This window comes from Oryx dammah, unplaced genomic scaffold (assembly GCF_014754425.2).
Source record: "Oryx dammah isolate SB20612 unplaced genomic scaffold, SCBI_Odam_1.1 HiC_scaffold_2, whole genome shotgun sequence".
NCBI lineage: Eukaryota > Metazoa > Chordata > Mammalia > Artiodactyla > Bovidae > Oryx > Oryx dammah.
Window position 1 is genome coordinate 3,518,752 of NW_024070186.1, and position 24,506 is coordinate 3,543,257.

At 46.6% G+C, this 24,506-nt stretch overlaps 1 protein-coding gene and 1 non-coding gene across 3 annotated transcripts in view; both read right to left on the reverse strand.

The window, feature by feature from the left end:
* The window catches only part of PLCL2 (phospholipase C like 2), a 207,598-nt gene that overhangs the window by 125,678 nt on the left and 57,414 nt on the right, over positions 1 to 24,506 (reverse strand). The gene's annotated exons all lie outside the window — the stretch shown is intronic.
* LOC120859436 lies at positions 11,249 to 11,355 on the reverse strand. The gene has a single exon (XR_005720082.1). It is a non-coding gene; the product is annotated as a U6 spliceosomal RNA (small nuclear RNA).

The following is a 24,506-nucleotide window of genomic DNA, read 5'->3' on the forward strand; positions in this document are numbered from 1 at the left end:
ACTTGATACAGTTAAAAACATGCATTCACTACATCTGGGTAAATCTAAGTATTAAAGCTTTTTTGTTCTTTATATCAAAACACTTTTGTTGACTAACTACAACGTTTGAGCACAGTGCTAGGCATTAGCAATATAAACCGGAGTAACATGTCCCCTACCCTATATGTGATGCAGGCCTTGGAGTAGCATCCACGTTCATTTGATCACTTTTATGAGAACAGGCTGGAGACACAGTTAAATCAGACTGCTCTCTACTTTCAAAGAAGTCAGTCAAGAAGGCAAATAAATGATTAATAAAAAAATTAATTTAACACAGAGTCAGACAAGCTGTACTTGCTCAGGTATATACAGGGTGCTGGCATAGGATCTGAACCTGCCATTTTATTATCTATTCATGAACTAATAATACAGTTTCTGCTTCTCTCAGGCCATTTTTTCATGACTAGGATGGCCTGTTTCTTTTTTCAAAGTCTGGTAAGATATATTGCCTCAAATACTTAAATGTGTGTACATACAAACATGTACACGTGTGATATCACACACATACATTCTTTACTTTTTACCACTAGACCCAATTATCTTTAGGAATCAAGAAGGAAATTTTATTTGCTCTGAGGCACTGCTTTTCGAATCTCTTCTTCACAGTTTCTTCAGCTTAGAAAGGTCCCAGTAAATCCTTTAGGTGTTAATTGCTCCTGGTTTTATTTTTTTCCAAGCAGTGCTAATTGCTTTTGCTCTCCTCACATGTGTATTTCACTGGGATCAGTAGCAGGCAATGCCAGAGGGCAGGGTGAGGGTTATGAACAGATCAAGGAATAGATCACGCCTTTAACTCTCTGCACTCATTATTTACAGTGAGCTTATTAAAATCAATTGGCTAAAGGATTCATACTGAAGAACGATCCAACACAGAAGGTCCTGGGAGGGCTGGATCCTAGACAACGCTGCTGGGGACAGCAGGGAGCGCCCAGAGGACCCAACGCTGGTCCCAGGCACACACCACAGGGGCGTGTCCTCACCGGCGGAGACGCCGCGCCCTGACCGGGCCCCCTCTAGTGGAGATGCCGCGCCCTGACCAGACCCCCTCTAACGGAGACACCGCGCCCTGACCCGGCCCCATCTAGAGCCCATCCCTGCTGGCCTGGGGCTCTACCTGGAGCCGAATCAACTGGCCACACCGTTCAGAGCAAATCCCTCCACGTGAACACGACGGCTTCACTCACACCCCATCTCTTCCTCTCCTTCGCTCGACTCTTCTACTCCTTCTGGATCAACTGCTGCAAAACGGGAAGGACCTACTCAGTCAGCACCGCTGCTGTCTGCCCGGGGCCAGGGGTCCGGGGCCCGCCCAGGACCGCAGACCTCGGACCAGCCCTGCAGCAGCGCCGCTCACCATGCTTGTCGCCCCGGGCTCCTCCCCACGGGAGCCGACCCTGGGCACTGGGACACGGCTGCCTCGGGAGGCCCGACGCCCGCCCAGCAAAGCCCTGGCCACTGGCTGGGGGTCCTCCTCGGGCATGCACAAGGGCTGCTCAGGCTGGCGTCCTGCCCCCCTCTCTCCTGCCCGGGGGTCAGCACGTGCGCCCCCAGGGAGCTTCACCCACTCTCCACACCCTCCTCTCAGCCAAAGGCCTCACTGTCCGCACCAGAGAGGAGAGGCACCGGGTGGGCACACAGCCCTGGGCTCCAGCGCCCCTGCGATGCCAGTCCGGTTGGAAACGCCACTCTGTCTGCCCTGAGGCTCCACCACCCCTGCCTGCGCTCGGACCCCGTTGCCCTCACACACCTTCAAAGGGGCGCCCTGCACCCTCATCTGCAGACGTCCCCCTCCTGGTGCCGTCCCTCGGCCTAAAGCCTCCTCAAACCCCGTCCTTATGAAAACAACAGAGGACGAAAGCGCCTCCTCCACCGCCTGCCCCGCGGCACCTCCACGGGTCGTCGAGGCGTCTGCCTGGCCGGCAGGCTCTGCTTATTCTCTGCCGCCTTGCGTGCGCTGTGCAGGGACCGACACACGCCGGTGTGCTGCGCGAATGCAGGAAGGGGCGGAACACACGCAGACGTGCAGTTGAAAGGGCTCTGGATCTGATCTGAGAACACCAGCTTCCAGTCCCAGCCCCGACATCTGCGAGTGGTAGAAGCTGTCTCTGAACTTCCGCTGGCTTCAGTTGTGAGAGACGAAGTTCTGCCAAGACTCCCGCTAAGGCCCCTTCCGGCATCCGCCTTCTGTGACTACAGCACCTACGGCAGGAGAGGGGTTTCTGCTGTAAATGCTCGAAGGAGACCCCAAGACAAAAGGCAGGCTCTCCCCTGAAACAAGGAGGCAGACGCTCTGATGACAAGTATTCCAGCTAGAAGACAGTTCTTTACCCCAAGAATGTTAAGCCCCCGGCCTGTTAACTAGCAGAAACTTCTGGCATTTCATTGACTACAGACGACTGGATTGCTTGAAGTTCTCTGCTAGGATGCCCAACACTCAGTAAGTGAGTAGTTACTGACACTGTATAATAGTGGTCACGAGAGGAGGGCATGAAACGTACTCTACCCTCAAAAAGCTAAAAGCACCGTGGGGAAAATACAACTAAAATGTGTTTAAGAAACGGTATAAAATGGAAAGGCTCCGGGCTGGGGACCTGCCGCAGGTCAGCTCACGGCCCGCGGAGGGTAACAGGGGGGGCTGACGTCAGGGTCGTCTGCACTGCTCCGCGAACCCCCTGGTTAAGGTGGTGTCCTTCACAGAGAGCAGAATGATCAGAGTGCTCTGCTGAAACAAAGATGTGTACGAGTTAACTAGCTTCTTGGAGAAGATGATTCTTTGTAGCCAAAGAATCACGGGTCCTCAAGCTGGACAGGGCGTTAGAGGGGAACACCCGGTGAGAAGTGCGGAGCGCAGGCGGGCGCAGCGCTGGTAGCCGGGTGAGGGCGAGCCCCGGCCGGACGGCGGCCAAGAGCGTGTCAGGGTGCGAGGGGTGCCTCTGCCCTGAGAGCTCTCGGGGAAGCATCCCAGGGAAGGGCGAGCACGGGGGCAGAGCAGTGATGAGCGCGCCCCGCCAGACAGAGAAGCGGCAGCAACCCGCAGCGCCGGCGGAGGAACCAGCCATCCCGGCGGGAGAACTACCGTGGGCAACGCGGGGACCCCAGGAGGAAGAACGTTCTCGTGAGGGGCACGCCAGCAGCCTAGCGCCGCGGGGAGGCCGAAGCGAGAAATAATGAGCCTGGGGCTTTTCACGGCAGAAGGAAAAAGCGGCTTGGTGGGCGGTGGAAGCGAAAATCAGCTCGGGGAGGCCGGGAGACAGCGGGCCTGATCCTCCGTCCTGTGTGTGTGTCTCGGAGCAAAAAGGAGCACAGGAGAAGAGAGCTCAGAAGGCAGAGCTCTCTGATGGACGCAGAGAGGTGTGCGGCCGGGGGCAGAGGGGTGAAGAGGAGCCTGGGGCCGGTGGGGGTGAGCGGCAGCCAGAGCTCCGCGGTGAGGGCAATGCCCCCGGGCGCAGGGGACCGCTCGAGCGCGCGGGCAGCTCCTCTCTGCAGCTGGACGGGAGCACAGGCAACATTCACATACAGAGCCAGGGACGGCGAGGTGCCTACGAGGCTTCACGTCGAAGTCAGGCTCCGGGAGTGGAAAAAGGAACGCAAGGGATGAGCTAATCCAACAGAAGGAGCGCGGAGTTTCGGGGAAAGGTCTACCCAAGGCTACAGACACCACCTCGGGCAGCTCCCAAACCCTGTTTGACCATTGCTCCTGACGCAGACATGCGTCCTCAACAGTATCAAATACTTAACCCAAACAAACTTCCACCTTAGTTAGAGATAACAGGTGTGCCTCAGAGTAAGACAAAAAGGAATGCATGACTTTAAAAGTGGAAATCTTGCAAAATTACCCACAGTGACTTTATTTTTCATACAAAAAGAGTTTGGCATCACTGCTTCAGGCCATGAACTAGTTTTTTCATCTTTATAATCATCAGATCAGGAATTTAGCTCAATCATTCCAAATGTCACTGATTTCGAGTATCTGCCAATGATGCTAAAGAAAATAATAACTTAATTTCCCAGCTAAATTTCAGGCAGTACACTGCGGGCGAAGTTACTTTTTGTTCCTTTTGCTTCTATTTACAATTTGCTTTATTACAGTTTTATTTTCAACATCGCACCCACACTGCCTGTGCACAAAGCACAGATATGAGAAATAAAAGGAGAAATAAAGCAGAGTATGGAAGCTGTATTGATGTGACATTTCTATAACACTGCTTTAAAATCCAGCTTCATAATAACCTACAATTAATGGTTTATTGCTCCTTTTCAAAGCTTGGCTTCTAGTTAAAATTTCATAGTAGCTAGGCATTTAAGGAAGGGATAACTAACGGAACGTCTCAAGAAATATAAGTCCACTGGATGAAAAATATAGTTTAATACCATATAATTAATGGATATTTTAAAGTTCAGCAGGTACATTAAATGAACGTGAAAAAACAAATCAAAATTTAAATATTTGCACTAATCTTTTTACCTTTACATGATACTCGTGACCCATCATAAATAACAAAGATACTTCTGAGTCTACTATGAAAAATACAGTGATGCAGACATTCTAAGCTTATTATGTTGTACAGCAACTCCTACAGAGTTTTCAAAAGTCTGCACTAATAAATTCCTTTCTCAGACAAGTTAAATATCCACCTTGAAATTATCTGACTCACAGAAGATAAACATCCATGAAATTAGCACTAGTTCATTGAATAAGAAATTATCAAACCGTTAATGGCGGCCATCTTCCCTGGTGGCTCAGATGGTAAAGAATCCACCTGAATGCAGGAGACCCAGCTTCAGTCCCTGGGTTGGGAAGATCCCCTGAGAAAGGAAATGGCAACCCACTCCAGTAATTCAAATTGTTATTGGAGAAGGAAATGGCAATCCACTCCAGGACTATTGCCTGGAAAATCTCATGGACAGAGGAGCTTGGTAGGCTATAGCCCATGGGGTCGCAAAGAGTCGGACACGACTGAGCGACTTCACTTTCAAATTGTTATACATGGTGGCAAATAGTTGTAGATGACTTACTATGAGGATCACTCTGCAATGTATATGAACACTGAGTCATTACATTGTACATCTGAAACTAACATGTCATATGCCAATTATATCTCAATTTTTTAAATCAAAATATTAAATTACTGAATTATAATTATGTGACTTGTAGCAAATGAAGTATCATATTACTACCCATTAAAAATAATTACGTGAATGCTGTATACATGTGAAAAAGAGAATTTGAGGTCAAGCTCTTCCAGGGCAGCCATCCTATTTTATATGCTTATCACACTGCTGGGTACACCACCAAACACAGAAAGGAAATGCAGAAGAAGAATCTGATCACAGTGACGGCATTTCTTTTTTTACCTTTTAAAATTTCTTTTTATCACAATTTGCTGAGGACTCCCCTGGTGGTACAGGAGATAAGAATGCACCCACCAAAACAGGGGGCGGGGATTCAACCCCTGGCCTGGGAAGACCCCACGTGCTGCCGAGCAACGGAGCCCAGGAGCCACGACTACTGAGGTCCAGTGCCTACAGCCTGTGCTCCATGGTTAAGAGGAGCCGCTGCAGTGAGCAGCCCTCCCACTGCACCTGGAGGGCACCTCCACTTGCTCGCTGCAATCAGAGAAAGCCAGCAAGCAGCGACCAAAAGAAAAATAAATCAAAATTCATTAAGTTAAAATTTTGCTTAAAGTAACTTGTTTATTGTAAGATTATAATAATCCAAAATTACAGTAATACACAAAGTCACCCAGGTTCTACCCTTGGCTAACAGGTAAGTTAACTATTTCATACGTATTTCTTGAAAAATATTTTGGTGCTTGCAAATATGTGTGTGTGTAAATGTGCACGTATACATCCCATTCTGTACAAAAACGCGGTTCTACTATACATAGTGTTTTGTGACTTCTTTCATTCACTTAAAAATGCATCTTTGACATTTTTTACGTTGTTATCCATAACGTTCCCCTTTCTTTTTTGAGGCTTGTATAGTACGCCCTTGCTTGGATAAAACACAATCTATTTGGCCAGTTGGGCTTCCCAGGTAGCGCTGGTGGTAAAGAATCCACCTGCCAGTGCAGGAGACGTAACAGACTCGGGTTCAATCCCTGGGTCGGAAAGATCCCCTGGAGGAGGGCATGGCAACCCACTCCAGTATTCTTGCCTGGAGAATCCCATGGACAGAGGAGCCTGGCAGGCAACAGCCCATAGGGTCACAGAGCTGGACACTAAGTGACTTAGCATGCAGGTACATACTGATGGATATTAGGGTATTTTTCTTCAGATTTTTTCACTATTATAAACAGTGAAATCTTTTAGTACTTTTATAAAAATTGCTGCAGAACTAATTCATAGCAGAGAACTTTTTGAGTCAAGGACTATAAATACCCAGGATGTTAACAGATGTTATTGAACTGGCCATCACAAGTTGCCTACCACCGCACCCAACAGCAGATTGGGACACCTATTCCCCGCCTGCGTTCACCAACACAAAATGCATCAGGCTTTTCTACTCTGTCCACTTGATACTATTTTAAACTTTACTGAGTATATTTTAGATTAAATCCGCCATAATCATTTAAAGCACTTCTGTCTTTATAACTAGGCATTTCACTATTAAATTTTAGCACTCATCTGATCCTGGGTTACATACGTTCTAGACTAAAGTAACTGTGTGACCAAAGATGCTTCCAAAGGTACATATATTATTATTACATAAATCACCATTGGAAAAACTTTGAAAAAACAGTCAAATATAAAGAATAAAATGAAATTATATCATCATTTAAGAGACAATGTTTTTATTCTAGGTATATATTTAATGTACCTGTACTGTTTTTCTCAAAAGGTGATCATAATATATACTATTTTATATGCTGATTTATTAAATTAACAGGAATAGTAACCCCATAATCTTAAAAAATTTTTCCACTACCTCTTTTTTAGGGTTAATTTATTTATCTTTAATTGGAGGATAATTACTTTACAGTATTATGTTGGTCCCTGCCATACATCAACATGAATCAGCCATGGTATACAGATGCCCCCTCCTCTTTTAAATTAAACTAATTTCTACTTTTCATTGGAGTAACATTGATTACAATGCTGTATGGGTTGTACGTGTACAGAATCTTTTTCAGTCACACATATACATGTATCTATTCACCTTTAGATTCTTTTCCCAAATAGGTTATTATAGACTGTTGATAGACTTCCCTTGGTATACATAGGGTCCTTCTTGATTATTTACTTAAAAGTCTTTTAAAGAATACGATTTTAAAAGCCCACATAATAGGTCTTAAATTATTTAACAGTTACCATTGGATTTTTATTTCTGATTTTTCATTACTATAAATTATGTAGAAAAACTTACTGGACTACACCTCTGAGTATTCTGTGAGGTTTGAGCGATTCCTCAGAGAGCTGGAACAGATTCCTTGTCTTAAGATGATGACAGTGTCTCTGTGCCATTAACTCCTTAGGGTGTCTTCGTGTGGAGACCCAGCCCCACCCATGTAGACAATGAGTCACTTCCTAGGCATAAGGCAGGCACCAGGGCTGGGCTGAAATTCTTGTTTATAAATGTGTCCATTTTTATTTTTGCAAAATTGTTCATAACTGTGAATACCAGTATATTTGATTCACAAAGCAATAATCATGGAAAGACTTTTACCATAGTTTTCTCAGAAACCATCAATCAAGGACAGAAAACTAGGGACAAGATCATCTGAATAAACATTGACAAGTGTTGGTCTTTATTACCTTCACAGAAATGCTTCTGAATTAGACCACAGAGGAGCACTCAAAACCACTCTCAACTCAGAAAACATCCAGGCCAAATAATCGGACAGAATTTGTATAACCAAGAGAATCCTATACATGTAGAAATTCTAAAACACGCTTGCAACAACTTTCAGGGAAAGGGAAAAAATCAAAACAGAATTGCTTAAAAATGAACCATAAAATCATTAAGCTGCTGGAAAAGTAACACTTATTTTGTCTTAACTCCCTGTTTAGAAAATAAGAATAAAAAAAATAAGTGGCCAAAATAGGCACGTGAAAAGATGCTCCACATTGCTAATTATTAGAGAAATGCAAAGCAAAACTCCAATGAGGCACCACCTCGCACTAGTCAGAACGGTCATCAGGAAAAAGCCCACAAATAAGAAAAGCTGGAGAGGGTGTGGAGAAAAGGGGACCTTCCCATACTGTTGGTAGGAATGTAAATTGGTGCAGTGAGTATAGAGAACAGTATGGAGGTTCCCTAAAAAATAAAAATAGAGCTACCTTATGACCCTGCAATGCCACTCCTGGGCATATATCCAGAGAAAGCTCTAATTCAAAAACACACATGTTTATAACAGCACTATTTACAGTGTCTAGGACATGGAAGCAATCTAAATGTCCATCCACAGATGAATGGATAAGGGGATAAAGAAGATTTGATACACACACACACGCAAGGGGTACTAGCTGCTGTAACAGAGAGCGAGATGCCGCCGCTTGCAGCACCATGGACGGACCTGGAGACTCACGCTGAGTGAAGGAGGCCAGACAGAGAGGCAGACACTGCACGACACCTCTCAGATGTGGAACCTACAAAATACTGCAAGTGAGCAGACATGCAAGAGAGAGACGAGCCCACAGACACAGGAAACAAACTTACAGATGACCAAACGGGAAAGGCGGGAGGGACAAATCAGGAGCATGGGATTAACAGATATACACTGCTACTCACAAAACAGCTGACAGCGAGAATTCACCGGGTAACACAGGGAACTCTATGAGTATCATGTGATAAACTCTAATAAAAAATCTGAAAAGGGTATGTATATATATCAAACTTAAAATATATATGTATCATTTTGCTATATACCAGAAACTAATACAACACCATAAATAAACTATACTTCAATAAAGAAGTAAGTGGCCTAAATTTTCAATTCAAAAAACTAAAAAAAGAGAAACAAAATAAACATAGGAAAGGTCAGTTAATAAAGATAACAGAGACGAAGAATGAGAAACCAAAATTCAAAGAAAATAAACAAAAAATAGTAGAACTGATCAATAAGCCCCAAACTTGCTAATTTTCAAGGTCAAATGAAACAAATCTTTGTCAAAATGCGTTTTAAAAAGAAAAAGAATATAACTACTATGAAAGGAGATCAAACCAGTCAATCCTAAAGGAATCAACCCTGAATATTTATTCAGCTGAAGCTGAAGCTCCAATACTTTGACCACCTGATGTGAAGAGCCAACATCAGACCCTGATGCTGGGAAAGATCGGGTGCAGGAGAAGGGGACGACAGAGGACGAGATGGTTGGATGGCCTCACTGACGTAACAGACATGAGTCTGAGCCAACTCTGGGAGACAGTGAAGCCTGGCGTGCTGCAGTCCGTGGGGTGGCAAAAAGTTGGACATGGCATACTGACTGAACAATAGCAACGTAACTATTATTTTTAAAATCCAGAAAAATGTAATCAAGTTAATATGAATAAATTAGAAATAAATGAAAAAAACAGTTTTCCAAGAAAATATAATTATTACAATTAGCTCAGAAAGAAGAAAACCATTGAGATCAATATTGTAGAAAAAAATCAAAAAGGTAGTCGAAGATGTAGCCTCTGAAAAGGAAGCAAGCTCAGGTCATTTTAGGTGAATTATACCAAACTTTCAAATAATAGGTAAATTTTATGTTATATAAACTATTCAGGAACTTAGGGGAAAAACAGAAGGCCACTCAGCTTCTTCTCTGAATCTAGCAGAAAGTGTCTAGATTCAGGACTCTTGACACTTTGGACAGGATCATTAATTGTGGGGAGAGAGAGGGGCTCCTCCTTGGACTGAATGGGTTAACATGACCCTGATGCTCAAGCCAGACAATAACAACACAGAACAGAAACAACAGATCGTTCACACTTATAAACAAAGGTTCAAAAGCCCTAAATAAAACACTGGTTAGTCAATTTATCAAGAACAGGCAGAATTTATTTCAGAAATACAATGGTGGTTTTGTAAGAGAAAATTCTATGAAGATAATTACTGTATTAATAAAATACAAGAGAAAAAACACAAGATTTGTTAATGATTACAGAGAAAAGATTTGATAAAATGCAAAACACAGTCATGCTAAGACTCTTAACAAACCAGAAATAGAAATTTCCTTAGCCCGAAAAAAGGAATTTACAAAAAACCAATGGTAAACTTTTTATTTAATGATGAAATGCTGGAAGCATCCCAATTGAAGAATATGACTTGTACTAGCCAAAGCAGTATCTCAGGAAAAAGAACAATATATGTTGTTGTTACTGTTTAGTTGCTATGTCATGTCTGACTCTTTGTGACCCCATGAACTCTAGCACACCAGGCTCCTCTGTCCATGGGATTCCCAGGCAATAGTACTGGAATGGATTGGCATTTCCTTTTCTAGGTGATCTTCCTTACCTAGGAACCAAACCTGTGTTTTCTGTATTAGCAAGCAATTCTTTAGCGGTGAGCCACTTGAGAGCCCCCGTGTAAGATATACACCAGTGAAAAAAGACACACAACAGTCTTTATCTGCAGATTTTTTTAATGTCTGTATGGAGAGCCAAGAGAACCAACCAGCAAACTATGAGATCCATAAAGATGCCGGCCAGCAAGGATGCCAAAGACAAGATCAAAAATAGAAATTATTATCTTCTGTGTACATTAGCAACAATCAATTAGAAAGACTTAGAAATAAGCCCATTTGAAAATGCCTGTTATACAAGACTGTTGCGAAGAAAATAAAACTTTACTAAAGGATATAGAGAATTAAAACAGAGACGTAGCTTGTCCCTGGGTGGGAAGACTCAATAGTACAGAGACTTTGAAAGTGAAAGTGAGAGTCTCTCAGTCATGTCCAACTCTTTGCGACCCCATGGGCTATACAGTCCATGGGATTCTCCAGGCCAGAATACTGGAGTGGGTAGCCGTTCCTTTCTCCAGGGAATCTTCCCAACCCAGGGATCGAACCAAGGTCTCCCGCATTGCAGGCGGATTCTTTACCAGCTGAGCCACCAGGGAAAGACACAGACACTTTAACTTTCCCCCAAATTATTTCTAAATTTAATAAAATCCTTAAAAAATACCAAATGGAATTTACAAGAAATCTGACATGCTGATACAAATAATTAAAGCAAATGAATAAACATACAAGATAGTTGAGGCAATCTTTTTTTTTTAACATTAAGAAAAATATGGAATGCTTCACAGATTTACATGTCATCTTTGCTCAGGGACCATGCTAATCTTCCTTGTATCATTCCAATTTTAGAATATGTGCTACCAAAGCAAGCACAAGGCAATCTTAAAAAGAAAGAACATCTTACCGTACTACTACTACTACTACACACACACACACACACACACACACATATATAACCCATTGTGAATACATAGTGATTAAAACAGCACGATACTGGTGCAGGAATTGATGACCAGATTCATAGACAAGAACATCTACTTGAGAGACAATCTGATGAATACAAGGGAATTCAAAATATAATCAAAGTGGCATTCTAAATCATGGGGAGAGGATTAACTACTCAACAAACAGTGCTGTGATAACTGGTTTTCCATTGGCAAAAAGCACAAAATAAAAAATAATAAAGTTTCTTCTTAACACAAGTCACACACACACACAAATTCCAGAGTAATTAAAGACTTGAACCTAAAATAACGTATCAGTAGGACTAACTAGACAATTTGGGGGGAGGGGGTCCAGTACGAAACAAAACTGCAAGGCTTTCAAAGACGGCAACAGCTGAGAATCAGAGTGATGCGCCCTCTGGAATCACAAATATGCAGCCTTGTGTAACTGGCTTCTTTCACTTAACATGTAGTGTTTTCAGTGTTCATCTACATAGAGCATGTACTTCATGTTTCTTTTATTGTTAACAATACTCTGTGGTATGGATGAACCCATTTTATTTATCCATTCACCAACTAATGAATATTTGGGTTGTTTTCACTTTTTGAGTATTATGAATAACACTGCTATGAACATTCATGTATGAGTCAAAATGCTTTTTTTAAAAAATTAAGAATATTTTATTTATTTACTTTTCTTCTTCTTTTTTTCTTTTTGTGTCTCGCTGCACAACACGTAGGATCGCAGTTCTCCAACCAGGGACTGAACCTGTGCACCCTGTATTGGAAGCATTGAGTCTTAACCACTGGACTGCAGGGAAGGCCCAAAATGCTCCCATTTTTATAAAAGAAAAAAAAGGCTGAACAATTCTATATAAATGTATGCTGGATGATTTAGAAAGCAGGACAATTAAAGTACATGTTTTTCTTTATTCATCCAAACAAGTAATCCTTAATGAATCAAATAAGCCATTTTTAAAAAAAATAATGAACAGGAAACAATCATTGGTATCATACTAACCATAATTGGCTTTCATATTAACCTTCTCTTAAACACTAAATTTTAAGAAATGAATTTTTCTAACTGGAGAAACACTCTTGACTGGCAATTAATTTACTGATTAGAATTTTCCGATGACAACGGAGTGAAAGGGCTCTCTGACAGTAGCAGGGCGGGGGTCTGGAGGCTGTTTAAATCTTTCCAATCACAGCAGTAATGGAACATTTTGGTGGCAAAGATGCTTCACACTTTAACTGGGAGTGAATTTTTATAATAATTATTTGGAATGATAAAATAAAAGGAGTCAGAACTACTGAAAAGTGGAGGATACTATGCTTTTTAAAGCACTTCCTCCCCATGGATGCAATGAATTGCCCTTGCAAAGGGCAAAGGCACCAGACAGGTGAGATGAGGCCAGTGGAAGACTTTGCAGGCGGCCCCTGCCTCCTGCCAGGCTCAGCACAAACTGTTATGCCATCAGCCTCATTTGCTCTGTGAGCTTCCAGAGACAAAGGCGCCATCCCTTCTCCTAAGGAACTCACTGGTAAGCAGCCCAATCCCTTGAAGGTGACCGTTTCAGGAAAACTTTATTTGCTGCTATTCTAGCAATTCTGTCTGAGCTCCCACAGCAAACAAGGGTGACTGGCAAGAAAAAATCTTGAATCTTATGTTCATTCACTTACTCCTCCTATGTGGGGAAAAAATATAAAAGAAAGACTACCTGATTATTATATGATTAAGAGGCAGAAGGGAAAAAAAGAAACCTATCAATCCTTTTTAAGAGTTATAGCCTAAGAAGAAATGTGAAATCCATTTACCTACGACAGGACTGATTACTTGTTCGGGCTCTTCGGTGAGCAGTAGAGAGGACTACGTAATCAAAGGGAAACAGCCACCCCAGGCCCCACTTAGATGCGAGACGAGCAACATGTGAGGCCCGGAGCTTCCGAGGAAGTCATCTGCCTGCAGCTCCTCATCCATGCTCTCCCACGGTACACAGTGCTTAGGATCTCAGAGCGACCCAGACAGGCCTATCTGACCCTCGGCGTGGCTAAAATAATGCACGCAGGCCACACAAACGTTGCGGAGGGGCTTTCCCGGTGGCTCAGGGGCTAAGATCCCCACACCCCCAACGCAGGGGGTCCCTGGTTTCCAGCACTAGACCCTGCATGTGGCAACGGAGACCGGCACAGCCCGATAGATAAAGAAAACTTTTCAACTGGGCAAAGTGCTCTGAAATCTTTGAAGTAAACCAAACAAAAATAAACTGAATTCCTTTTTTAAAAATAAGACTTTAGCTTTTTCTTTGCTCTTCTTCGTCAATCAAGGGCAGGTAGAGAGGAGCGAGGTCCAGACACCCCCCAGCTGGGCTACCCAAGGCCCCTGGGACCCAAGAGCCAGGAAGCTGGGGCTGGCACAGGGCTCTGGGCCGCCTCCGCTCCGCTCCCCACGTCCTGCTGCCACCCTCTCCTGCTTCACCCTCTGCCCAAACCCTGATGTGTCCCAGCCTTGCTCTCCATCACTCCATCCCCCGCAGAGGCCCCTCTGCCTGCAGGGGTCCTGACCTGCAGGGGGCCCCTGCTCCCCGGGGATGCCCACTGGCAGGGCAGCTGTCCCCCCTTGCCAACCAAGGGGTCCAGGGTGAGGGCGGGAGGGAACAGGGCTGCGGGGGCAGAAACAGCCCGGGTCAGAAAGGCCCCTCCCACGCAGGAAGCCGGACCACGCGCCCAGGGTGCGCGGCTGTGGTCGGGGCCGGAAAGCCTTCCTCTGTGTGAGTGCTCTGATGCACGCAGCTGTTCAGCAGCTGTGTGCCCGGCGCGTGGGAGGCCCTACTGGGCACCCTGACCCAGGACCGAGGAGCTCTTCTCAGTGCCCACAGTACAACCTTCGCGTGGTGAACCCAGCAGACGCTCGACAACGACAGCACAATACTTAAAAATATGAGGCCACTACAGGGCAGTGAGATGATTATGAGTATGATGGAGAAAAATAAAACAAGCCGGGGGAACAGGAGGCCGCGGGTAGGGGACAGACAAATGCTGTGCCTCACTGAGAAGACGGTGTCTGAGCCAAGACTTGAAGGAGATGCGGCTGTGCGCCCGGACGTCTGCAGGAGGCGTGCTCCAGGCCGAGGGGAGCACTGCCGTGCCTGCGGCGGGACCAGCAGAGGGTGGGGGCACAGGGTGCCGAGGAGACAGAGCTGCAGAATCGCGGGAGGAAAGGCTGGAGGGAACCAGCGGCCGGATCCCTGCTGGACACGTGGATGTGAGCTCTGACTCTGCCTTCAGTTCAGTTCAGTCGCTCAGTCGTGTCCGACTTTGCGACCCCATGGATGCAGCATGCCAGGCTTCCCTGTCCTTCACCGAATCCTGGAGTCCACTCACGTCCATTGAGTCGGTGATGCCATCCAACCCTCTCATCCTCTGTCACCCCTTCTCCTCCTGCCCCTAATCCCTCCCAGCATCAGGGGCTTTTCCAATGAGTCAGCTCTTCCCATGAGGTGGCCAAAGTATTGGAGTTTCAGCTTCAGCATCAGTCCTTCCAATGAACACCCAGGACTGATCTCCTTTAGGATGGACCGGTTGGATCTCCTTGCTCTCCAAGGGACTCTCAAGAGTCTTCTCCAACACCACAGTTCAAAGGCATCAATTCTTCGGTGCTCAGCTTTCTTTATAGTTCAACTCTCACATCCATACATAACCACTGGAGAAACCACAGCTTTGACATGATTCTGCATGAGCTGAACATAAGGGAAACAGGTGCTGGGATGTGCCTGACCACACCCTCTGGCTGCTGGGACAAGCCAGGCTGGAGACATGCGGGCTAGGACCCAGGTGAAGGCAGTGAAGGGGACAGGTGGTCAGAGGTCGACGTGCTCTGGAGAAGGTGGGGAGGGGTTCTCTAATGGACTGAGTGAGGGACTCAGGAGGGGGGGAACTGCCGTGTGGGTGTGCCTGGACCACTGTACCAAGCGCTGCAGGCCACGGCTCAGACACCGACCCCTTTCCTCACGGCTTAGGGAGCCGGCAGGCTGAGGCCGAGGTGCTGACCCGTGGCCTCCCTCCTTGTCCTGGGGACACCGTGGGCCCCCTCTGTCATCATGTGGGCTCCCCCCATGGGGACCCCGGTCCTACTGAAATTGGAGCCCATAGCAATCACCTCACTTAACCTTCACCAGCTCTTTTTAAACCCTACCTCCAAATACAGTCACAGTCTGAGGCATGGGGGGCTTAAGGCTTGCACAACCCTATTTTGCGTTGTTCAGTCACTCGGTCGTGTCCGACGCTCTGTGAGCCCATGGACCAGGGCACGCCAGGCTTCCCTGCCCTTCACCATCACCTGGAGTTTGCTCAAACTCATGTCCACTGAGTTGGTGATGCAATCCAACCATACCTGTTTCAGGTAGACACACGTGGTGTCGCGGGCACCAAGGCTTTTGGCCAGATCAAGGGGAGAGACAGAGCGCCACCTGAGCCCGCTACTGAATGACACACTGAGGCGGGTGTGAGCGGCGGACATCCGCTTAGACGTCAACCTTCGTAGAAAGGACGGCTAACGTGAACCGGGTGCTCAGCACGTATGAGTCACCACACTAAGCACTCTACGCTCACTACTTCACTGAATCCTCACTGAAGCACTGAAATGTCAGGATTACCATCCCCACTCACAAATCAGGAAGCCAAGCCCTGACAAGGCGACGTGACAGGCACTAAGTCACTCAGATAGCAAGGTGAATAAAGGGATTCGGGTTCCAGCACCCTGCGTGCAGCAGGCGTGCCCTTGACCATGGTCTGCACTCCTCTGCCACAGAAAGCCAGAAGGGAGGGCAGGAAGCCACAGACATGATCAAAACCAAGCTTAGGTATGGCAAGAGCGCGTCAAGCTCAGCCCTACGCTGGAGAAGCAAGCATAGATCCCAAAGGCGGCTGAACCATCTGTCCCATCCAAGCTCCCCAGAAGAGACTTTAACTCGAATATGCTCTATTTTATAATGCCAAAAATAATGGGAACAACATAAACGTAGCTGGTTAGAAAATTATGGAATAATCTTACAATAAAACACCAAGCAACCATTAAACAAGGATGAGCTACACATCAATTACATGGACAGGTGTGTGTGTGTGCGTGTATGTGTGCCCTCAGTCACTCAGTCATGTCGCACGTCAGGCTCCTCGGCCCCTGGGATTCTCCAGGCAAAAAAACTGGAGTGGGCTGCATTTCCTTTTCCAGGGAATATTCCCGACCCAGGGACTGAACCCACAGCCCCTATATCTCCTGCACTGACAGGCAGATGCTCACTGCTGGGCCACCCGGGAAGCCCACATATCTGTGCAGCATGGGGTTGTTTTTTTTTTTAATGTATACTTAAAAACATAGATGAATACACACAAAAAAGGAGGGATAGTAAGAAACGGGTTATTTTCACTTTCTTTAGTAAATTTCTCTACTGTGATTTTTTTCTCTATAGTAAATATGCATTGTTTGTAAAATCAGGAAAACAGTAATGTTATTAGTATCAGCAACTGAAAAAAATTTTTTCCTACATTGTTGTTCAAAATTCCCCCAAGCTCAAGGGCTCTCAGGACAGGCTGGCGTCCTCGCCTCCTGGGAGTCACTTCTCTTGGGCAGCTCTGACCGCCCCCAAAGCAACCCCCAGAGGCGACTTGTCACAGGAGGCATCTGACAGCTAGCACAGAGGGTAAGCCTCCGCTCACAGTTTACCACTCACTCAGACTCAGAGAATCAACTCTCCCCAAATGAAGTGTCTGACCTCAACAAGGGTGAGCATATTACTCAGCCGGTATTTTATTAAAACATCACATCTGTCAAGATGGCCATTTATGTCAAAGTTACTCGAGGATTTTCAAGGAAAGCACCAAGATAGCGTTTAAAAGAAGGAGGCAGCGAAGGACGGGAACCGGAAATCAGGGGAAATGCTCAGGGCCAAGGCGGTCCAAAAGCCGTCAGAGCCTCATGCGCGTGAACACTCAGCGACTCGCGCGTGCTGCCGGCACTCCGCCACTGAGCTCACCCTTCTGTGCACAGGCCCCGCTAAGCGCCCTGACGCCCGAGACGCGAAGGCGCGCCTGCTCAGGACCAATGCCGGTTTTAACACGTGGCCTGCGACACTGAACAGACTCCTCTCCCTGTCTTAAGGGGAGGCGCCCCGGTGACCTGGATTGTCATCTGATCACATCATTCTTTCCCAAGTTCTGTGAACGGCTGTTCCTTTTATTCCTTGCTTTTGAGGAGGTGGAGGGCAGGCATGGGATAAAACGGGGAAGAAAAAAGGCAAAGGAGGAAGACAGCTGGTGAAAACAGGAGAAAGGAAGAGAGTGAAGTCGCTCAGTCGTGTCCGACTCTGTGCGGCCCCGTGGACTGAATATAGGAGAGGAAGGGGTGAGAACACTGAAAGCGAATATGGAATTGGGAAGAAAAGGGTCCCTGAGAAGGAGAGCAGGACCACGGAGCAGGGTGGAGGTGCGCGCTACAGCACAGTGAGCGCGCCCGGCCAGCTCAGGAAGGTGCCAGGGAAGGCAGGGGGCAGGTGGAGGCCCCAAGGCCCGGGTCAGGGGCACGCACCCCGCGCCTCGGGCGGGCTTCCTGGTCGACCAGCAGAAACCGTACCGGGAAGACTGTGGACCCTTCCACCTGGCGGCCCTCTCCTGCTCTTGCACCGCGGCCACAGGGAGGCCCTTCCACATCCTGATGCGGTAAGAACTCCGCTTCTCTAAAGAGAGGAAGGAGCCGCGTTCCCCCCGAAACACCAAGCATCTGCTCGCAGGTGTGTGGACAGGGGTCCACGGCATCTCCCCTGCGGGCTCTCACAGGAGGCTTCCTACCCAGGGATGGACTGGTCCATGGACGGGGGGCCCAGGGTCAGTAACCTCGCTTCTTTGAGATTCCATGTGACACGCTTTCTATTTGACAACACACTTTGCAAAACATCACGGCTGAAAAGCTAAGAACAGGTTTTGCTCTTAAGGGACTCACAATCCATGGGGGAAACAGAAACACAATTTCCGTGAGCTTAGTCGCTCAGTCGTGTGTGATTCTTTGCGACCCCGTGGACTGTAACCCACCAGGCTCCTCTGTCCATGGGATTCTCCAGGCAAGAATGCTGGAGTGGGTTGCCATGCCCTCCTGCAGGGGATCTTCCCGACCCAGGGACTGAAGCCGGGTCTCCTGCATGGCAGGCAGATTCTTTACTGTCTGAGTTACCGCGTGACAAGTCTGTATTTCGAACATTTTGCTGGGTGCTGAGCCAGTATTCAAAGCTGTGCCGGCCTCACCAGCCTCACCCATAGACCTATTTATTATAAGGACTGAATTAGTGAAACTTAGTTGCAGCCTCTGCAAAAGCAAACACGGGATGACCCAGCTGTTTGCGGGGGCGGTGGGGGGGGGAGACACAGGAAGAGAGACTGTGAGAGCAGAGAGCAGACTCCTTTTTTCATAAACGTGACAAGGAGGGAGGCACACAGGGGCTGGCACCCAGCAGAAAGGGCTGGTGCACAGTGTGAGCAAGGCAGGCGTGCTTGCAGGCTGCAAGGAAAGCCCGTCCAGAGAAAGCCCTGGGAGGTGAGGGGAGGTCCGGGGGATAATGGGGGCGGGAGGCGGTGGTCCTGGGGGACGGGGGCGGGAGGCGGTGGTCCTGGGGGAGGGGCTCTCTCCTCCCCGACCCCCGCCCGAGGCTGGGGGAGGGGCGTGCCTGGGTCCTTCGCACAGGAAGGTAATCCGGATGTTCTCTCGTTTACTGAGTCCTTTCCTATCCTCTCTGGTTTCCCTCAAATCCCACTCGTTTGGGGTTTTGCATACCTCAAATACAGAATTTCTTGCTTAGATAGCATGAATCCTTTTCTTTAGAGCAAAGGACTCAGGTGCCACCCACTGCCTGCAGGCCCAGGTGTACCATCAGCTCCCTGCTGCCCTGCAGTTCCTTGTTCCTCTATAATGTCTGCGAGCAAACATTTTCCTGAGGTTTTCTGAAATATGCCACTTTTCAGGGAAGTAGGGTGGAAATAATGAAAACATCGCTCCAATGCAAACGGTCCCCAATACTCTGTGTAATGTGAACACGGTGATATCCTGGGCCTTTGTGCGGTCGGACGCTCCACAATTCTACCACCATTCTTGTCCCGCTGAGGCCTAATCCATCTTTATTGATTTCATTCCAGAAATAACTATCTTTTGATGGCTTCACTCAATGTTAACAATGCGTGGGCCTTATCTGATGGTTTTCCCATTTACTCACATGTTTATGTTTTGTCTTATTTCCTGGTGTGCACCCAACACATCAGATACTCACAGGTATCTGTGGGCTGAGAGGATGCCGTCTTTGAACACGGCCCCCTGGAGACCATCTCTTTGGAGGCAGTACAATGCCATCGTGGAATCTGCAAAGCTAAGTCCTGGATACAGAGCTCCAGCCTATGACCTTCTCTGAAATAAATTCAACCAGCAGACTTCTCTAAGATAAGCATTGAAAAATAAAAATCCACAGGTTAAAGATTTACATTTGTTTCTGAATCAACAGATCTAGAAACTCTGGCGGACTATAAACACTCGGAGTTTGAATCTATCCAGCCTCCCACAGCTGTTAGACTACTGTCCTAAACGAAGACGTGGCCACCAAGAGTGTGTGACCACCCTTCACCCGACGTCCTGTCTACACAGAGGCGCACACTTCTACCATACAAGCACATATGGGCTGTGGTTGATTTTCAGGCCAGAACAGAAAGCATGGATTGGCTGTATTCCTGAAACGTCTATATTTAGACAGAGACAAGGTCAGATGATTCAAACAAACTGTATAGCTAGCCAGCTGCCCACAAGCACTGAATAAGTTAGAGGCAAGGCTAATGTCATCCCCCAAACGCTTGTATACACAGTCCTCATATTTCTGGATTCTTCCTCTCCTGTCTTTAGAGCGACAGTGTTAGCTGTCTCTCTTTCTTGAAAGCCATACTGAATGTAGCCCCTCAGAGAATACTCATGCCTGGGTGAGACATTAACAGAAGGAAAAGAGGGCCAGGGAGAAGGGCCTGGAAGCCATCTTCTGCTCCCCACGTTTCCTAGGAGGCATCCAGCCATGCCCAACCCTGGGGTCAGCCTCAGTAAATGCTTCTAAATGCCGCCCCTGCAGTATATACGGAACAAACAATGGGTGCCTGTTTCTGGGGTCCAGACAGATGTGAATTCTGACAGGGGCCAATCAGAACCTGCTAGGCGGGAGGGAAAAAAACGGCGCGTGCGCTGTCCTCCAAAGAAGATTCCTAATCTGAGGCTGCAGTTCCCCTTCTATGGCCCAGGCCCCTGTGGCCGTAGATGAAACATTAGGTCTGGAGAGAGAGGCCGGGACGGCCAGGTCTCCTGTATTTCTTTCCAATGCTTCTTATTTTCTGTAACACCTCTTCTTCCCTCTGATAGCAGTCATCCTTGAAGTGATCACTGGAAGTTGACTATAATTCTAAGTTCTAATTATTATTCCATAGTCCTTTAAAATGCATTAACAGGCACCTTACACAATGCAGCAATAGTTCACCTTATTCTAATCATCAAGAAGCTTTACAATATCATCAAAACTTCGTTAAGAAAAGCAGATCCAAACGATTAATTGCTTGTCCAGTATAAGCAAAGCAATGCTTTTGGCAAGAGATTTGTAATTCACTCCAGTTATGTAACTAATAAAAATACATTTAGCAGAGTTAATATAATTTCATTATCTAGGCAGTTATGCTTGAAAGAAATACTAAAAATGATGTAAGACAAGTAAATTTTAATGTGAAACATAAAATTACACATCAATGGCCACCTTTCAGACAAATTTTTCATGAAGTAATTATCGCTTTATTAAGAAAAACCCAACAGAAAACCATAATTCTTATCCAGACTTAATGCAAGTATGGCATTCGTGTTAGAGACTGAGCCTGTGACTTGGCTCTTCTGCCTTTTGTTTGATCCGTATGGTCCTGTCAGTGTGAATTTGAGAAGGAAGCAGCTTTAAAAATCGGCAACAGTGAGAAGGGAGCTGAATCGCGTGTGAGGAAAATGCAGGCCCCTAAACCCTGGCTGAGTGCGGAACTCGCAGCCCTTAAAGCACGCGGTCGGGTATGGGTTGGTTGCCGGCTCTGTCTGACTTTCCAGATTTTCCCCAGTGGGTGGAAGTTTCATCTCAGTAGGTCAGCTGTCCACAGAAGGCCAGAACCTGAACACCCTGCACAGCCCAGAAGGGCAGGCAGATATTTTAGAAAAGGAGCCTCCTGCTCTCACGAGATGCCACGAGCACAGCAAGGAACCAAGTTTAACAACCACAGGAGCACCGTGTGACTCCCACCTTCAGCCGGCATCCAAGGACACCTGCATCAGATCAGCATTTCTAGAAAACAACCCCCCAGAGCCTCCACCCACCCCTCAGCTCATAGGCCTCATCTGCAATGTAACACATTCAGGGAGTGAACTGCAGGGCTGCGAAAGGTCACTGACATTCCACGGAAGCTACGGAAAGGTGCCTCCCAGGACCCCCTTACTGCCCTGAAGGTAACCATTCGACTTGAAAGCACTCCATGGAAAAGTCAAACCTGTGTGCTGGCCTCTCACACGGGGATTACAGGCCCGGGAGACGTCACGCCACCAGGCACAGGGGGACGTTCTTCAACTGTCGGGGCTGGGGAGGGCAGGAGAGCGCTGGCATCTAGTGAGGAGGGCCCAGGGGTGCTGCCAAACATCCCAGGATGCAAAGGACGCCCCCTCACAACAAGAATCATCCAGCCCAACTGTCAAGGATGCTGAGTCTGGAAACCCCCAACTGCAAAGGTAAGATGAATGGTCAGGACCGACACCTGGACAACACAAAAACCTGTGTCTAAGGAGCAAAACGATGCCTCCCAACCTCAGCCCCTCCCAGCCTCTGACACCGCAGCGTCAGCAGCTACAGCCCTGCTCTGGGAACAAACACTGCTTAGCCTGCTGAAATAAAGGTCCTCACAAGATCATATATCCATTTTCATAGTTAATATTCACAGCCTTAAAAAAAAAAGACTAAATGCCCCCACAATCTCCCCAGAGAAACAGTCTTTTGTTGTTTTAGAAATGCAATTACATTTTCCATAAACTCAAGCAAAATGAAAAACACTTAACATAGTATGTTTGCTTGCTCGCTTTTCTTTCTTTTTTTTACAACCAGTTGGCAAAAACACAGAGAACAGACAAACCACAGAGTTTATCAAACAGATACACATGGCCCTCTGGGTGGCCTGAAGGCCACGGAAGCCCGCCTCGGCCCGTGCAAAGAGCGTCTACTGAGAAGCCAGGCTTCGCCGGGGAGCCAGGAGCACAGGCTGAAGTGGACAACACAGCCCAGGCCAAGCACATGTCAACAGACAGTCCCATCCGCAGACTCGTCTCGAGATCTCTCCTAAACAGCCAGACCAGGACAGTGCTCTCTCTTAGGAAAAAGACCGATCAAGCTCCAGAATTTAAAAACAAAACAAATTTAACTATTTAGAATTCCATTAGGCACCTAAATTATTTCTAAAAGTTCAGAAAATGTTTGCCTTGCTGCCAAGATGATAAATGTAAGGGGCTGTGGCATTTTATTTCCAGAGACTTCCACAGTTCTGCTGGGCTGGTGGTGGTGTTCAGCGGCTCCGTCGTGTCCGACTCTTTGCGACCGCATGGACTGCAGCACGCCAGGCTTCCCTGTCCTTCACTATCTCCCGGAGCTTGCTCAAACTAGTGTCCGTTGAGTCGGTGATGCCATCCAGCCATCTCATCCTCTGTCGTCCCCTTCTCCTGCCTTCAATCTTTCCCAGCATCAGGGTCTTTTCAAACGAGTCAGCTCTTCTCATCAGGTGGCCAAAGTATTGGAGTTTCAGCTTCAGCATCAGTCCTTCCAATGAATATTCAGGACTGATCTCCTGTAGGATTGACTGGCTGGATCTCCTTGCTGTCCAAGGAAATCTCAAGAGTCTTGTCCAACACCACAATTCAAAAGCATCAGATCTCTGGTGCTCAGCCTTCTTTATGGTCCAACTCTCATATCCATATATGACTACTGGGAAAACCATAGCTTTGACTATACTATACGGACCTTTGTCAGCAAAGTGATGTCTCTTCTTTTTAACAAGCTGTCTAGGTTTGTTAAAGCTTTTCTTCCAAGGAGCAAGCATCTTTTAATTTCATGGCTGCAGTCACCATCTTCAGTGCTTTGGGAGCCCAAGAAAATAAAATTTGTCACTTTCCAAATATTCCCTGTCTATTTGCCATGAAGTGATGGGACCAGATGCCCTTATCTTAGTTTTTTGAAGGTTGAGTTTTAAGCCAGTCTTTTCTTTTTTAAGCAGTTTTGTTGAGGCTCCATTTAACCCTGTGGGTTAAGACTCCCCAGTCTTTGGTTATGGTCCGATTTCCTCTAACATGGGCAAAAGAAGGGGCTGTCTCAAATGTTTTGCGTAGAAAGGAACTTATGATTGTGTAAAGATTAGAGTCACCAACCACTTGAAAAGTCATTTCGATGTTTAAATTAATGTTTCAAAGAGGAAGGAACTTTGAGCTTTCAGTGAAATGCAGGCTGCAACCACATAAACCATGAGCAATATTTACGACCTGAACTTTCCCATAGACTGATTTCAAACATTCTATTGTTTTTTAACCATGTATAATATCTTAGAAATTCAAATACCTCTACATCTCATCTCTGAGACTGCCTTCCCTCACAAACTGCATAAAAATTCTTTTAGGGTAGGTGTGTATCCTGATTTTTGGTTTTAGAAAAAGTGGTGTCTTTTTTTTTTAACTATTGGGAACTAAAAAGGTAGATTCCTGCAACACATCTTACATCAGAAAAATCGTGATTAAAGATTTAAAGGTAAAAAGTGAACACAGACATGAATATTTATACAAATCCCACTACTTATATAAGCCAAGTTCAAGGAAGCACTCTCTCAACACTGAACTAAAGACAGAAAGCACAGGAATCCCCAGAGGTCCAGAGGTTAGGGCTTGGTGTTCTCACTGCCAGGTCTGGGTTCAATCCCTGGCCAGGGAACTAAGACGCCATGAGCCACACAGCCAAAATC